Source organism: Microcebus murinus, chromosome 10, assembly GCF_040939455.1.
Source record: "Microcebus murinus isolate Inina chromosome 10, M.murinus_Inina_mat1.0, whole genome shotgun sequence".
Taxonomy (NCBI): Eukaryota; Metazoa; Chordata; class Mammalia; order Primates; family Cheirogaleidae; genus Microcebus; species Microcebus murinus.
The window spans coordinates 83,955,426-83,973,463 of NC_134113.1; the positions used below are offsets into that span (position 1 = coordinate 83,955,426).

The following is an 18,038-nucleotide window of genomic DNA, read 5'->3' on the forward strand; positions in this document are numbered from 1 at the left end:
TCTTTTTTGTGACAGCCACAAGCATGGAAAGCTGATACCTAACTACTAAACTGCAGAGACTACTGAAATCATGATCTAGAACTTCTAGACAGCTGACAGCCTCTGATCTTTGCACCGGGTACCAGAAAGAAAGTTCCTGGATTATAGCCATTAGTCAGCTAAGGTATAAAAGTACAAATTTGGGATACAGCAGGCCATTTAGTGGTGGCAATCAATAATGTGTGAAAGCTAAGTACAGACATGCAGATCCCACCTAGAAACAGATAGCCACAGACACTCAAATGAAAATGAGAGGCAAAGCAGGGGTAACATTGTTATCATTTGCGATTTGGTTATATAACATTAGGTACAAGACATTTAGAACCATGATGTGTTTATATAACTGCAATATGTTTCAATGAAGTCAATATTACATGGCATAAGCTAGATGAAATTAAGTCAAGAGTCAAATTTAAATTGAACTTTCTTCAACCCTGCTCTAATTTGGGGCTTTTTTTTTCTTTTATAGTTTAGCATTGGCAAAGAACTGTTACTATTTTAAAAGCCCACACACAATTTATTGAAAAAAGAACATTAGGAAAAGCAGCATAATGTAGCTCAAGAATAAGGACTTTGCAGCCAAATCCCAACTCCACCACTTACTGCTTGACCTTGGAGAGTTTACTGCCGGTTTTTTTTTCACTCAGTTTCCTTCTGTAAATTGTCAAAAATACTATCTACCTCAAAGTTACAAGGATTAAGTGAGTTAATATTTTTAAACGTAGAAATACCTGGAACATGGTATGCCCTATATAAGTATCTGTCAAATAAATATTTACATCTCTTTGGGTCCTTTAGTTTAACTAGGTCTCAAGTAGATTTCTAAAATTCCATCATGTCTAAAACACATAAAAAAGAGTACATCCTTTAAGTTGAGATGTAACTGGTCATACCTCCACAGTGAGTTCTACTAAAAGAAAAGTGTTCATCCTTTAGTTTGATTTAACTCAAGTAAAGGAATGGCCAAAAAAAAATGAGCTATCATTTATTGAGTACTTACTATGTGCCATATACCCTTTATGTTACCTAGTCATTATAACAAGCCTATGAATCATATTATCATCCCCATTTTACAGATAAGGAAACTGAGGTTCAGGAAGATTAAATAACTTGCTCAAATACACAGCTAATAAAGTTAAAACTAGAATTCAAACCCAGGTCTTTCTGATTCCAAAGTCTGTCTTCTTAACCACAAAGTATCATGTTTACAAAAAAATGCTTTGCTATCTACTGAATACAATGATCTTATATACTCAGCTTAAACACAGGTACACTTAAAAAAAAAGATCATTAAAAAAACAGGTTTTTAAATAGTAAGTTACTAACAGAGTATTTGGCAAACACATAGTAGTTGCACATCTCAAAAATACTTCCACAATCAAACTGACCAATTAAAATATCACAGTGTTAACTAACAAGTATCTCATCAGTGAGCTAAAAATGCTGGGTACCATAATTTCTGAAAAGGGTGGAAGGAAATTCTTAATCCTGATTTGGATATGCAAGGCCCACTAACTGGTTTCCTCTCAATAGCTGAATAAGCGGAGTTCTCTTGTCCAGGCTAAATATTTAGTTGGTATCGACATATAGTACAATTCTGGAATTAAAATGTATAATTTCTGAATCATATGTTTATGTTCAAATGAGCCATTCATGACAGTAAAATGTAAAAGTAATTATAATAAGGACATCTACTGCAATACTCTTATTTCTCTTTTAAAGTAAAGGAGAGGGAGGAGGAACAATGCAAAAGACAGTAAGCCCTAGATACATCAATAATCTCTGGTATTTTGGTGAGCAATGGGGCAGCCATATTCAGATTGTCCTGGTTTACTTACTTGTTCAGGAGGTTCGAGAGTTTTTAGTTAAATCCAATCTCCTAGTCTGTAAACTCATCTACCGTGTTTCCCCGAAAATAAGACCTACCCATAAAATAAGCCCTGGTAGGATTTCTAAGCATTTGTGCAATATAAGCCCTACCCCAAAAATAAGACCTAGTGATGGGTGTGGCTGCGCAGTGTATCTGCACAACCCATGCATTTCGTCGCGGAGCGGTAAAGAAGATGAGCAGCCCTTCTCATCTGCCCCATGAGAGCTCTATTGCTCCACATGAGACTGGGGCCAATGGTTCTAAAGGAAACAGAAAATGCAGGATGGAATTCAGGGTTTGGAGAGTTGTGATGATGGTCCAGAAGAAGACGACTTAACTATATTTGAATAAATGTAGATTGTTGTACCGTACTTAAAAAAAATAACACATCCCCTGAAAATAAGCCCTAGGGTGTCTTCTTGAGGAAAAATAAATATAAGACCCTGTCTTATTTTCGGGGAAACAGGGTAGCACATGCCATGTCCCTTTTACTCAATGTTGTATTCTAAGATTGCTATCACAGTGCACCCAGGAGTTAGCCTCCAATAAATCTTTGCTGCTAAAGTTAAACATTACTAATTTTTTCACATCTATATATTTTACAAATTGAAACCAACCATAAGTAATTGTACGTTAGACAATACTAATTATAGCAGCAAAATGATGTATGCAATGAAACCATTTGTTTTTCTCATTAATGTTACAACTAAATGGCATGGAACAAACAAGGACCTACTGTAATGTCATTTCGCTTAAAGTTGCAGTTTCTAAGAACCTAATTGAACTCAGTGAGAACTTACTGTCCTTTCCCTTTTGTGAACCCTCTTCAAAACTGTTCACTGTGTTAACTATGATGAAACCACACGCTGAAGTGGTGTGTGCATCTGAACTGTTTGACCAAAATATATAGAAGTCTGGAGGATAAATGATACAATTATTAAGCGTAGGAAGTTCCCCAAAGTGGATCCTACAGAGAATCTGCCCAGTCTTGGTTACAACAGCACAAGCTGAACAGGTATTACAGGTTTCTAGTTTAACTTTTTTTTTTTTTAATTTCAGCATATTACGGGGGTACAAATGTTTAGGCTACATATATTACCTTTGCCCCACCTGAGCCAGAGCTTCGAGAATGTCCATCCCCTAGACGGTGAGCACCACACCCATTATGTATGTATATACCCATCCCCTCCTCCCGGGTTTAACTCTTTTCTATACTTCAGACCTTATCTCCAAATGACAAAGATTCTATCACTAATAATTTGAAATTGATTAAGGATGTGAGCAGATTAAGTGAACATTCTCCAAAGACCTGTAAAAATGACGTCTAGGATGCTAGATATAATTTCCTATCCAGAAATAACATTCTTTTGACCCAAGATTTACTACATAAATTGAAAGGAAGCTAGAGTAAACAAAGAGGTGAAGTACTCATATCCTAGGTTTCTAAATAAAACAACAAATGTTTACTGGGCACCAGGCATGTACCAGGTAACAATGCACATACATAAGCTTGGCCTAAATAGTGTTGGGTGCAGAAAGGAGAGATACAGAATGTGTTTCTCAAGAAGTCATTCACAGAACACTAAATAAAAAAGAAAAAAACAAAACAAAACATCTCATGGCACTTCTTAGAAGACCTGTAGTATATCCACTGGTGGGACCATACCCACACCCCATCAAGAGAAAAGATTTTCAGCATCTCCAAAACTCTAACCTTATGGTGTTCTGCACAATCTGAGTAGCTAAGTAGCCATGGATGTTATAAAGTAAGAGAACAGATATATCAAGAATAAATACTTATGAAGGATATGAGCAGTAATAATCTATCACTCAAAGAAACATAAAGAGCAAGAAATCACGCCTGTAATCCTAGCTCTCTGGGAAGCCAAGGCAGGAGGATCACTCAAGGTCAGGAGTTCGAAACCAACCTGAGCAAGGGAGAGACCCTGTCTCTACTAAAAATAGAAAGAGATTAATTGGATAACTAAAAATACATAGCAAAAATTAGCTGGGCGTGGTGGTGCATGCCGGTTGTCCCAGCTACTCAGGAGGCTGAGGCAGGAGGATCGCTTGAGCCCAGGAGTTTGAGGTTGCTGTCAGCTAGGCTGATACCACAGCACTCTAGCCTGGGCAACAGAGTGTATCTCTCTCAAAAAAAAAAAAAAAAAAAAAGGGCAGTAAAGAGTAGATGTATAGGAATCACACAGTGGAAAACTTCTTGGAACAAAAAACCCAAACAAGAAAGTCAACCATAGTTTTCCACAGGACACAGACACTCACCAGTGATGGAGACAGCAGAGATAACACCTGGAGGTATGTAACCTCCAACTCAGACAAGGCCTCTGCAGTATGGCAGAAAGATCAAATAAAAGTAGATAGATTCAAATTCTGGTTCCTAACTAACTAGCCATGATGGTAGATTAGCTACTTTTATGTGTCTTAGATTTCTCATCTGCTTAAAAAAGGGGGTAGGTGTAACACCTAACCTTGTCAAATTATTCCAAGTATTAAAGGATTCAACATATGAAAAAAAATCCAGTATTGTTTCTGATACTTAATAGGCACCAAATAAATAGCAGTGTTTTTCTCTGCATAAGAGAAGGACACTAGCCAGGCTAGAGCCTCGTATTCCATTGTAAAATTCTGTCTTAGATTTAGTTGTGTTGGCTACACCTCACACCCTTTGAATGTTGTGAGTTACTTTCTACCACCACCATCACCACTAATAATTATCCACCTTATATTTTACTTTCATTATCTCATTAGTCTTGACAACAACATTCTGAGACAAGCAGGATAGTTAACTGCCAGAGAGTACCAGGAAACTGAGAGGCAGGGAGATTAAATGACTTGCTCTAGATCAATTTAATGTTCATTAGATTATCTCTGTTCAGTAAAGTTGCTGAAGTTCATTAAAAAGAAAGACAACCTGCCCCCTGTTAACAGATAACAGGCTCTCTTTGTTATTGTGTTTTAAAGCTAATTTACTTATGATTTCATTTGTATTGTATTTTTCATTGTGCTTTGTCAATCATTTCACATGTCTTTTTTAAAGGACACAAGGCAAATGCTACCATAAATAAGAAATATCTAAAATTAGATGATGTATATAAAAATAGCTAGATCAGTACCTAGCATACAAAGCACCCTATGAAATATTTGCTGATTTTCAAAGTAGCTTCTGAGTGAACCCTAAACATTTCTTAATAATTTACTACACATGACAATCTTTGCCTCCATTCTATGTTTACATATATAATTTATTTCGCTGGGGAGGAGACATCATTTCATTGTTATTTCTGCTGCCTATTGAAATAAATAATCTTTAGATGAAGACAGCCACTAACCTACATAAAAATAGTACTCCATGGAATCCAGGAGAATCAAGGAGTCTGGTGATAGAATTCAGAAAATCCATTACGTTGAGTGGGAAATAAATTATCCTTTATCTTCACTATTCTCTAACTGAAATTTATCATTTCCTTCAATTATGAATGCATGCAACAAACCACAGTTTTATCAGCAGCACCTGATTTGTCACCAATAGAATTCAGACATTTCATATAAACGTCACTGCAGATATCTTGAAATATCATTCATACTCATCACCACTTCAAATTATCATAGTTATTAGACTCCCTTTTAGACTTTATTTACTGTGTCAATATTCCCTCAAATATTGACACACTGATTATTATTTATACCCACAACCTTCCTCCTCTAAACCATTAAATGTCTTTTGTTGCTCTTTGTTCCCTAATACCAATTAGGGTTCCCTCATACCAATTAACAGTGATAAAATCTCTAGGATAGTCCGGGTGTCACTCTGAAATCTAAGCAAAAGCTTTTCAGTACCCAAAGACACATAACCTATGTGGCTATACAACTGATACAACATGGTCTACCAAAAAAAAAAAGAGAGAGAGAGACAGAGAGAGAGAGAGAGAGAGAGAGAGAGAGAGAGAGAGAGAGAGAGAGAGAGAGAGAGGGGGCCAGGATGGGGAGGGCTGGAGAGGGGAGAAGATAGGTTAGGGAAAGGAGGTGGACATGGAAACAGCCTATTTATTCCTCACCTTCCTACTAATTATAAGTAGTGAACAAAGAAAAACAAGTACACAGACACACACATACAGAAACTATCACGTGGGCTGTGAAACTGCTTGGGGGAAGGCAGAAGAAAGAAGTGAGACTGTCTTTCTATCTGAAATGGGCGGAGAAAAGATGCACTGATTGAAACTGAGAGAGAACAGTGGAAAATGAAGACACGCTAGTTAGTTCTTTGTAGCAGAAGAATTGGCCAAGCACCTAGCTGAAGACTAAGAAATGTCAGAATGGAAAGCACAGATTTATTAATAATGATTTAACTCCTCTCCCCACTTCCGCATACCCAGAACAAACCATCCACTAGCGGCATCTTAAGAAGTGACAGTGAAGGCAAAAAAGAGTCTTTACAATATTAAATACATTAAATATTAAAAATAAATTTAAGTTTGCATGTGGCATCAGGACTAAACATCACAAATTGGCTGGTTCAGGAATAAATTTACCCACACAATATTGTTTCTATGAGAAATGTGCTGTAAGTTATCAACAGGCGATTTATATAAAGTCTGAACAGGACTCATGACTGAAAACTACTTTTATTAATTATCCCCCAAAGCATCAAACAAATGAGAAAGGTAGTAACAGAAAATAAAACAGTGGAAGCTTAAGAAATGATGAAAACATTAAGACAATGGTAGATATCTTTTTAGAATACTGACAGGGATTACTTTGACATTTTACACAAATTTTAATTGATTATATCCTAAGTTATTATATTAAAAACTAGGATACACACAGCATAAACCAAGCTTAAATTTAGTTTGTAGATTCAATGCTTTAACATAAATTTTAAAACATATACACACAAAATGAGGCATTTTTCTGTGCCAATCCTCTATTAAAACATTTTTCAACAAAAAGATTCCTTTTCCTTTTCCACTGACAAAACAAATTCTCAATTAACCAGAAAACCAATATGAGGTATAATATTATCACGATATAATAAGATTTCATCTATAATATGTAAATACAAAAATTGTGTATGTGCAAGACTTATGTATAAAAATAAAACTGGGTTTTTTTACTTCTGCTTTATGAGAAAAAATTAGCTTTAAAAATAGAACATTTTATTAGTCTAATAATTAATGTTCAAATAAGAATATTCTGAACCCAAGGTAAGGTAAGAGCATCCCACAAAACACTGGGATGACACATCAAGACTGTAAACACTTGAAAAATGCCTACTACATTTTTCCAAAGTAATTATGAATGTTGACCCTTCTATGCTTACTAAATTGTAACTTGCATAATCATACTCTATAGTTCTTTCTTACCCTATAATTTCAAGTATTATTTCTTCACTACCTTGCTGATACAGAACTTAGAATGAAATTTCTACCCAAATTTGTTCTTCAGGTCCACATTCTTATAAGATGAAATGTTTAAGTGCTTTGTTCTTTAGTTAAATTCACAAAGCAATTTGACAATGAATATATTAATATCCTAACAATGAGTGGCCAGATTAAAAAGGGCATATGGAGCGGCTTCTTTATAATTTGAGTTCCTTTAATCTTAAAACATTACAAGAAAAGCAAACAACTGTCTTCAGAGATGTAAGCTGAAAGGATTAATTATGTCTAGCAATTTCGTGATTAACAAAAATCTATTTTACCTAATAAATAATCCAATTTCTTTGTCTACTTGACTCAATAAAAAACATTTTCCAAAAAATCGTTCAATATAATATACTTATATGTCAGAAGAGCTAAAATTAAATAGAAACCCATTTCTTATGAAAGAACAGTATAATGTAAGTGGTCATTATTTCAAAACCATCCACTAAGATGCTGGCAGGGAGAAAAAAAAATCAGAGCTTGCCTGGCACATGGTAGAAGCTCAATAAATATTTGTTGAATGAAAGAATCTAATGTTGAAAACATTCCAGTGAAGAACAACATGAAAGTTGGAATAGCAACTTGCTCCTCTCATTCCAATTACTTAAATGTAAGTTCAGTAACAATGAAAAACTTATTAAATTAAATGTTTAATTCCATTTCTTATTAAAGCAAACATATTTCAAAATAAAAAGCAATTGCTTCTTAAAGCAACAAATCTAATTGTCAACTTCCTGCATGTTTCCCCAAATTATTGCATCATAGTACAATTCCTTTTCAGAAGTTAACAGATTTCTAATTTACATTAGATGACTAATAATGTTTTTGGCCATTTACTTAAATGGGTGTGTGCAAGTCCATATTATGGGAATAAAAGTAAGGCTACTTTTTTACTCCTGAAAAATCTACTTATTCTGTTTTAAAAAGAGATATCTAATTTGAATAATCAAGATTATATTTCTTTCCCCTGAAGGAAAGAACAGTCTCAGCTCTGTTTTGAAGTTGGCACCCACATACTCAATCTTGGTTAATTTCCAAAGTCACATATGTTACAGTAAATCCTCTCCTTTCAATGCCAAAAGTTTTTGCTCCTAGAAATGGTCTTACTGGTACCTTCTCAACATATCAATATCTCCCTACCTGTTAATCCTAGAGAGCAAGAGTGGCCAGCACACTTTAGAAAGTGAAGATTCCATTTCAAATCTACAAGTTTGACTTCTACTTTGAGCAAAATCTTATCCGTTAAATCTGAGAATTTCATAAAACAGTGGTTTTTAAAACAACCACCTTGGTTGGCTACGCACTTTAATCACCTGGGGAGCTTAAGTTATAATGACATCCTGGGGTGGTGCCCATGAGTATGGGGAGTGGGGACACAGAGAGGGGTGGTATTGGGCGAGGGGGGGAGTAGTGGTTGTTTAAATAAGTAACCAACCATTAAACTTGTTAGCTCTTAATACACTAAGGGTTTTCCTATAAATGAGGTATCAAAATTTCAGTTTTTGGAAAAACAGAGAACATCCTTTGGCCAATTCAGATGGAAGACTTAATGACATTCACTGAAGTGTTTTTCCAGTGAAGAACCACTGATTGGCTCAAATGAGCTATTCTCTCCTTCCTTCTTGAGGCAGGGCGAGTGAGTGAGTGAAGGAGTGAGCTAGAAAGCATATGAGCACACACTTGGCAAATGTTGTTCTCTTTTCCTTTAAAATAGGAGCAAAGACTGAAGACGGAAGAGTGAAAGAAAAAAAAATTCCATAATGATTTGTAAGTTTTCCTTCTCCCTTTCTTCAGAGAATTTTCCTACTCTCTTTGTTCAAGCAATGATCTGAACATCATTTATTCAACAATGATCTAACTTAAAAATATTAATATACCCTTACTAAGAAGGGACCTGACCTAAACGCTGCAAAGGATTAAAAAACAAAACAAAACAAAATTCTGTGCTGGACATTTCAATTAAAGTTTCTATAATCAATCCTTTGATTTAAAGGAAAACAAAACCTAACTGCTTTGTTTTAAAAATGTGAGCTTTTACTATTATTAATACTATTATTGATTTTATTTCATTATTTATTCATAACATTTTTGAGTAGGAAAAATATTATTTCTTAGGACAATATCAAGACTACAAGCATTGTGACCCCATAAATTAAAGTTTAAATTTAAAATGTCAAAAGTCTAAAATTCATACTCATTGATCCAGCAATGTCTATTGTCATTATGTAATAAGCAATTGCCACCCCAGTGGTTGGGAAAACGAGGGGGCTGAAAAGGTAGAGGAGGAGAGTCAGGGAAGTTTTTCTGTCCTTTATCATCAGCATGTATAGCTTCTCTAATTATTACTAAAAGATGTAGATGAATATTTACTTAATGGGAAATTTTCCAGATATATTAAGTGAATCAAGTTATGACTGTGTTTGATCCCAATCCTCTTAGTGTATATAAATGTACAGGAAGGAAACTGAAAGAATGTGTCAATACTTCAGATATAAAGTGGCAGAGTATAGATATTTTTTGGTGTGATACTCCATAGTTTCCAATAGGAGCATATATTTCTTTTATATGTAGAAAAAAATATTTTCACGTAATATATTGTCATTATGTCCCACAGGGCTGCAATATACCAACTAAAGTTAAAAGTTTTTTTGGTTTAAAAAGAATGGAAAGAAGTTATTTATGATCCAAGCTATAATTTCATTCTATAAGATAAATGATGATGAAAATAATGATAGGACTGGAATGATTGTCAGTGTCCAATAACACAGATTTCACATAAAACGATGAGAATACTCTTAATAGAATTCTATGACCCCATGTCTTATGACAACTTAAAAGAAACTTTTGAAAACTACATTACAAAAAGTTGTTTACTTAATACATACTAAAACGTAGATTTAACAGTGTAAGTCAGTCCATGGGTGACAGATAAATATGTTAACTAAAATGAGAGCTATGTGGGAGCCCATCAGCAAAGAAATCACAGAAGCCAACTATACCCTACACCATAATTCCATCAGAGTGGAATTATGCTCTTAATTCCACCACGGACAGGTTGTCATCTGAAGGACTCATAGCAACTTGCTAAATAAATGGCTTACTATTGCCAATTATACATAAATTATTATGTATGAACATGTGTTCCTGGATATGCATTTAAAAATGAACTCATTAGGGCCTCTGATGCATTCCTTAAGGCCTTGCCTATATTTAAGATTAAGAAGTACTTCAAGTACTTTGAATGTCAATTTCAACTGTTCAAATCAAAAGTTTTTATTTACCCATTTGAACAGAAACCTGCAGACTAATGCTGCTAATTTGCACAGCATAAATGGCTTTAAGAGAATACCAACATTTAACCAGTCTAGAAAAGACATTTTAAAGTAAACATTAAAATGTATCTTATTCATCACTGAAAGTATTATTATTTTGAAGCTAAGTGAACTGTATACAATTTTAAATGAAACCTTTTTTAATAACAGAATATTATGCAGAGGCTAAAATTATGAATCTGTAGATGTGTAAGAAAATGTTACAGGAACCATCTAGTGAAAAAAGCAGACTTCTGAAGGACATGTACAATATGGCTACAACTATCTGAAAATGGTTGATGGTGAGATTGTGTCAAAAAATACTTTAGTATTGTGTATATATCATTGTTTCAACTGAAATAAATGGTAATAAAAATTACAGATAAGGCAACTTTTCTAAGCCTAAATGCCCACTTTACTTTCCTTTGGATCCAGATTTTAAGTAAAGGAATAAAGCATAAAATTGAATGCACAGCTGTTTGCTTCTAGGAATACAAACAGGAGGAAATAAACGGAGGGAGGGAGGCTAACGTCTGCAGGACTGGGCTAACTACTTCATTCCCAGCTGTGTTTTAATTTGTCTTACTAAGTAGTAACAAATCCTTTTTTATGACAGTCAAAAGCTGAGACTTTCCGTTTGTGCCCAGCGAAAGTTAAAGGCACACTAGAAAATATCTGGAATGTTAGATTCAGTCATTTGTCTGGTCTATGTCCCAAATTGTGTAACATCAGTTGAATTTTTTAGGAGTTAAACAATTCTAATTTAAATTCAGAGATGATGACAAAGATGTCTGATCACTTACAAGTAACTTAAAATACAAATATACAAAGAATAGGCAAGTTAAAATCATACCCAATTTACTGCAGTAAGAGAATTAAGTATATAATAAAGCAAGTGAGTGTATCCTGAGGTCAGCTTATGCCACTGGATCACAACTGCAAACAGTTCTTTACCCTTCGAACACTACACAAGATTTCTACTATAGCCATAGGAATCAAGAAGACAGGGATATGGTAAGATAGAGGTGAGGCAATACTAAATCAGGTGAATGTCTTTATTATTTAGCTAATTTTAGACACTAGTCCTTTTTTTCTTTTCCTTTTAAATGAAAAATCATAAAGTTGGTAGAAGCCCAGAACCTGAGAGAAATCAAGAAGGGGACATCCATAAATACACTGAAAGTAGACATTCTTCAAGCTACTGATTTTCAATCCCATCAGCATAGTATGGCCACTTTTACACAGGACACTGGATTGTACAAAATATACTAATTTTAAACCTAAGTTTATTAACTTAATTTTTTAAAACTTCATTATAAACTTGATCCAGGTTTATGGCAATAGCTGTATTAGTTGACACAGGTGGAGGTTTTAAAAGAAGCTTTCATAATAGATACAATTATAGGTTACATAAAATGATGACTAATTCCATAGCTGAGCATCACTCAATTTTTTCACTGTTTTGTTTTGATATAGTCAATTTTTAATAATGTGATGATCTATTGTTTATATTGTAGATGGAAGTTTTACCATAAAGCACAATCGCTAAAAAGATCTCTTCGGGTAGCATACAGACCCACTTGATTGCCAACCCACCCCAACCTTGAATCCCAGGCTCTGCCAACTCTCTAAGGTTTAGGTCCTCATTTGTAAGATGAAAGAAATGCTTACATAGTGACAGGTGCATAAATGCTCAATAACTGGTGGGTAGGCCAGTATCATGTATGTAATAAATGACATAATGCATATAAAACACTCAGCAAAGCACATAGAACATACTTAAATGTTCCATAAACAGCATATAATACATAAAACAAGCAGACAAGAACTTAAAATAAGTAAACATAAAAGTAGTTTCTGATTTAAATAACTGTTTTCTCAAAATCTAAAAAAGAAAAAAACCCACTATCTATTAGCTTGTGGCATGTTATCCCTACTGTCTAGCACTATACCTAGCAAATAGCAGATACTAGATAAATGTTATTACATTACTAGATAATGGCTATCAAAGTCGATTATGAAGTTCTAAGAATTTGCCGACACTGCCTACTTCCTCTTTGTATCTCCGGCGCCTGACAGATATCTGACATAGAGTATTGATTGAATTTCATCTTTTCCCATTCGATTAAAAAATAACCTTATTTGAATTTTTAAAACTTTGTAATTTAAAACTCAATGCGGGGAATTTTGTGTTTAGACTATAACATACACAGACACAGGGTAAGGATCAGGTTCATCTAGTCCTTTACTGTACTTCCAAGACATAGTCAATGCCTAACATATATTAGGGGCTCAAATGTTTGAATATATGCATGCATTTTTTCCTTGTCCTGTACAAAAAGGGAAACAAAAGCCTGTCAACATCATAATTTCTCATCAGAATTCATACCAAACGAATGCATGGTGAGGACATAATGGAAAAATTATTGCTGGGGAACTTTTTTTAAGAAAAAGTCTTGGAAGTGACAAGTAGAAGCAAGAGCAAAACAAGCTAGCCACAACAAGGAACTAACATCAGTCTAAATAGCTTCCTGGAGTTCCTTACCAAAACTAAAACATTAAAAAAATTCTGGTGCCAAATATTATATAGTTTCACCAATAATACATAGTTTTTTACCTGAGAAACTGCATACAATCAATTTTCTGAAGTAAAAAGCTAACTTTCAGACTGCTCTATAAAAACCTCTTAATTATTTCCTCTTCTGTTTCACAGAAGTTGTAATGACTAGCTTGGTCTACTCCCTACGGGGAAAAGAAAAACAAAGCAAGGAAATGCTCCTAACCTTTTGACCACCTTGGACAATTAAAGAACACACTCCAAAGAGGTTCCTGCAATATTAACTTTGAGAGATGTCTGTTATAGGAAACCTCAAAAAGGAAGATTATAAAATGGAAATAATCCTATCAAAAAGCAAACAAAAATAACATACAGCAACTATTTAAATTCTTTTCTCTGTACTTCTGGGTCTGCCCGTATAATCTATTACAGAGAAAGAGACCACTATCCAATGTATACTTTTCAGGAATGTCTTTGAAGATAAAGAAGCTCTTCAACCACAGATGAGTTATTTTCAGAGTCAGTGACAGGAGTTGTTTCTAGGGGTATTAGTATATTCGGGACAGTGAGGTGTTATCATGTTCAGTTATACAGAAGCCTGAAAGGGTCACTATTCTTCCCAATGTGTTTGATTTATTATGAGGATTATGAGAAAGTTATTCCATCTCTGATAGAATCTTGTCACTTAAAGTGAAGGCCTTTCAATTTTGAGTGCAAAGTAGTAACAAATTCAAGATAAAGACTAATAATATTGTACATCCAAGAGTATGATTCACACCTTTAAAACTGTTATCTTCTCTTGCAAAGGAAAATAGATTCCATTTGATTCTAAATAGGTCACAATTTAAAGTCCGAATACCAATAATTCCTGGGCTTATAGAAAAATCCACAGGTTCCCAAACTGTACTAGATTGGGTAAATGGGTGACTAAAGACTAACAGCAAAATGCACACACATGCACAAATGAGACCTGAAGAAAAACAAAGGTATGGGGATTAATAGGAAAGAATCTGGCTTTCTTTCATACCCAGAAGGTGATCTCTCACTAAATGGAGTTGGGTTCATGACTCAGAAACACCTAACAGGAGTGGTTTTGGGATTGTCTGAATTCCCTTCTCGTCAGGTAAAACAGCTGATATTATAAAAATGCATTTAAGTTATCTTACATAGAGCCCTGAAGTCTTCCCAGTGACAACGAGCTTTCAGATGAGGACTGAGAGTTCCCATGCACATCTTTTAAGTAATCTGCTTCAGGACAGTCAACTGAAGGAAACTGGCAGTGGCACTCCACTCCACATTACACTGCTGTAGTGTTCCCCCTCCCTGCTTTTCTGAGTCACTGTTTCTCACCCCTTTCCTCATTTTCCTTCCTATGCCTCAGCCAAGCCATTGTAAACCCAGAGGTTTGACCCAATACTGACACAGAAATAAAGGTTTCTCACTCTTACGTGGCATTAACCTAGCATCAGCAGGTAACACTGGGGCATGTGAACCCCTTCATGGCAAAGCCTGTCATTCCTCTGTACTCACAAGGTACAGACCATCACACAGAAGGCACTCGGCCTTGGCTGATGTCTTGATAAAAGGTGACATTTTATTTTAAATCACACACAAAAAAAGCCAGTATAAATATCAGCTACTATTGAATTACAGTTTTTAAGTCTAAAAAACACTCCAAATGTTCATCGATGTATACAAATAAGCAAACAGAAAAAGTGGAGAGCATTTAATCATCTTATTTAACCATTTCTACTAGACAAAAAATCAGCAATCTTTCTTACAGTTACTTCTTCCAAATTATAAAGGTCTTTTATCAGGCATTTTTTCTAATGATTTCTTTTTTTTTTGAGTCAAGAGTCTCACTCTTATTGGCCGGGCTAGAGTGCTGTGGCATCAGCCTAGCTCGCAGCAACCTCAAACTCCTGGGCTCAAGCGATCTTCCTGTCTCAGCCTCCCAAGTAGCTGGGACTACAGGCATGCACCACCATGCCCGGCTAATTTAATATACATACATACATATATATATATATATATATATATATATATATTTTAGTTGTCCAGCTAATTTCTTTCTATTTTTTTAGTAGAAATGGGGTCTCGCTCTTGCTCAGGCTGGTCTCAAACTCCTGAGCTCAAACAATCCGCCCGCCTGGGCCTCGCAGAGTGCTAGGATTACAGGTGTGAGCCACCATGCCCGGCCTATCATAAAATTTCTTATCCAACTAGGAATAGCAGAGAATTTCCTGAACCTGGTAAGGATACCTTCCAAATATCTTCCTCAAATATCACTCTTAACGGTGAAAATTAGAAGCCTTCATTTTTAAGTCATAGCTGTAATTGCTTTTATTTATCACTATACTGGAGATACTACACAGCCATATAAAGAAATACAGGATAGGAATGGAAAAAGAATAAAAGACTGGAAAGAAATAAAAAACTGAAATCCATGATAATTTACAGAAGACTGATAAGTAATTGTATTAAAATTTAAAACTCTGTTCATCCAAATATCCCTTAAAGAAATGGCAAGCTACAAACTAGGAGAGAAGATTTGCCACGCATATGAACCAAAGATATATAATAAATTCTTTAAAAAATCAGTAAGATACCAAGAAAGTAGACAAATGCCATAAACAGGCACTTTGAAGAGGAAAAACACAATAAAAGATGTTTTATTTCATTAATCTAGGAAATAAAAATTAAAAGCAGATGGACAAAACATTTGACAACCACTATATTGGCAAATATGCAAAAGTTGGACAGTATCAAGTGCTGACAAAGACATGGAGTAACAAAAACTCATACACATTGCAGGATCAAGCGTACTTGGTAAAACCATTCTGGAAAACAATTTAGATTTATTTACTAAAGTTGAAATGCACTTACCTTAAAACCTCAATTACACTCCTATTTGCCGTGTTTCCCAGAAAATAAGAATTACCCATAAAATAAGCCCTAGCAGGATTTCTAAGCATTTGCGCAATATAAACCCTACCCCCAAAATAAGACCTATTGATGGGCGTGGCTACGCAGCGTATCTGCACAACCCATGCATTTTGTAGCAAAGCGGTAAAGAAGATGAGCAGCCCTTCTCATCTGTCCCATTGTGACAGCTACTATCCCGGAGGTGACCGGAAAGGAGGGGGCAGCCCCACCAACAAGGTCTATGAGAGGTCAAGTGGCTCCCTCTGTCAGGTCCCGGCCATCCTGTGTGTGCTGCAAGCTGAGGCTTTGAGGGGAAAATAACAATCCCCTGAAAATGAGCCCTAGGGTGTCTTCCTGAGGAAAAATAAATATAAGACCCTGTCTTATTTTCGGGGAAACACGGTACATATCCTAGAGAAACTCTTCTATATAAAACATATTCTATATTTTAAGCTGAGTGTCATGCCTAGTGGTTATTCATGTTATTTTTCTTTATGTCTGACAAATGTTATATTCATTTGGTATTTAATTGTCATAATGAAGTAAAACACACGTACAAAATATTATTTAAAAATATTCTTATTCTATTTATTATTTTAAAAAATTGTACTATTCACATATAAATAGTATAGTAAAAAACAGTTTGACAGAGTTCAGACTACTGCTAGTTACATAAAACAAACTGACCTATATTGTACAAGCAGTTTATATTATAAAGATTTTTTTATTTTTTTAATAAAGATTATTTTAACTTGCCTTGTTCCTTTCAATGAAACAAGTTTGACCAAAGGGTTAAAGGCAAGAAAGTACTTGCTATTAATTAATCTACATGTACAGAGTCCCCATCTATGAGCTTATAATCAAAAGCTTTCCCTAAATTATTTCCACGTGATTCTGGGAATTTGTAATGTCTTCCACTGCTGTCATTCCTACTTTGTTGCCTACTAGGCAACTTTGTGGTTTAAAGATTATGAAATTTTGCTCTGGTTTATCACACAGTTTGAACCTTCAAAATGACTAACAGCAAAAAAAAAAAAAAGAGAGAGAGATTAAATATTTACATGTAAAATGTCTACTGTTAATATCAGTACAAAAAAAACTTTATGACCAAAACCCAGAACATACTAATCTGAAAATCTTGATCCTTCAATTTTAGACTTGACTTAGTACCCTACAAACAGTATTACATAAATGAATTAAGTCACTGTCCTTTATTTAGTATTTGCATGTATCATTAATGTTCCACATCTTTAAATAGCTAACATTTGGAAAATATCATTTCTAATTTTAAAAGAAGATACTTAAATCCTGAAAAAAACACAGTGAAAACATAGAAACAGTTTAGTACGTAAGAGTTCACAATCCATCTATTAATACTGAACACCGCTTAACTGAAGCGTACGCTAAGCCTAGAAGTTCCCGGGCTGACCACCACCCTTGGCCAAGTGAGTCATGGCCTCTATTAAGTCCTGAGGTCGCCTTTCTCTAAGAGTCTACTGAAACTAAATTCCTGGAGCATTTCAATGCCCAAATTCACATTATCTCCATTCCCTTTCCCAATCTCTCTATTGACCTGGCATTAGCCCTACAAGGCTTTGTTCTTTATCTACCCCCTAGTCCACCTCTACCTTATAAACTAAACTAGCCGTGGAAATGATGCTCCATAATTAGCAAACTCGCCTACACCCTCAACCTCTTCTCAAAGCATTATCTCAGCATACTGGCTGCTGAGGACTTTCCTCTGAGGACATCAGCTGTCCTACTGCACTCTCTCAAAACAGCAGATGTTTATCCCCCTTGTGTTCCCCAAGGCCTTCCATCCATTCTCTTAATCCCAGGAGGCTGTCAAACCTGAGCCATCCATTCTCTTAATTCCAGGATGCTGTCAAACCTGGCAC

The 18,038-nt window shown here is 35.1% G+C and overlaps 1 protein-coding gene across 14 annotated transcripts in view; it reads right to left on the reverse strand.

The window, feature by feature from the left end:
* PLEKHA5 (pleckstrin homology domain containing A5) overlaps positions 1-18,038 on the reverse strand; it is a 246,680-nt gene that overhangs the window by 210,006 nt on the left and 18,636 nt on the right. Inside the window, exon 4 of one of the 14 annotated variants that reach the window (XR_012921473.1) lies at positions 11,512-11,798. The exons of the other annotated variants lie outside the window; for them this stretch is intronic. The gene's annotated coding sequence lies outside the window, so the exon portion shown is untranslated. The remainder of the gene's footprint in view (positions 1-11,511; positions 11,799-18,038) is intronic. 14 annotated transcript variants of the gene reach the window in all.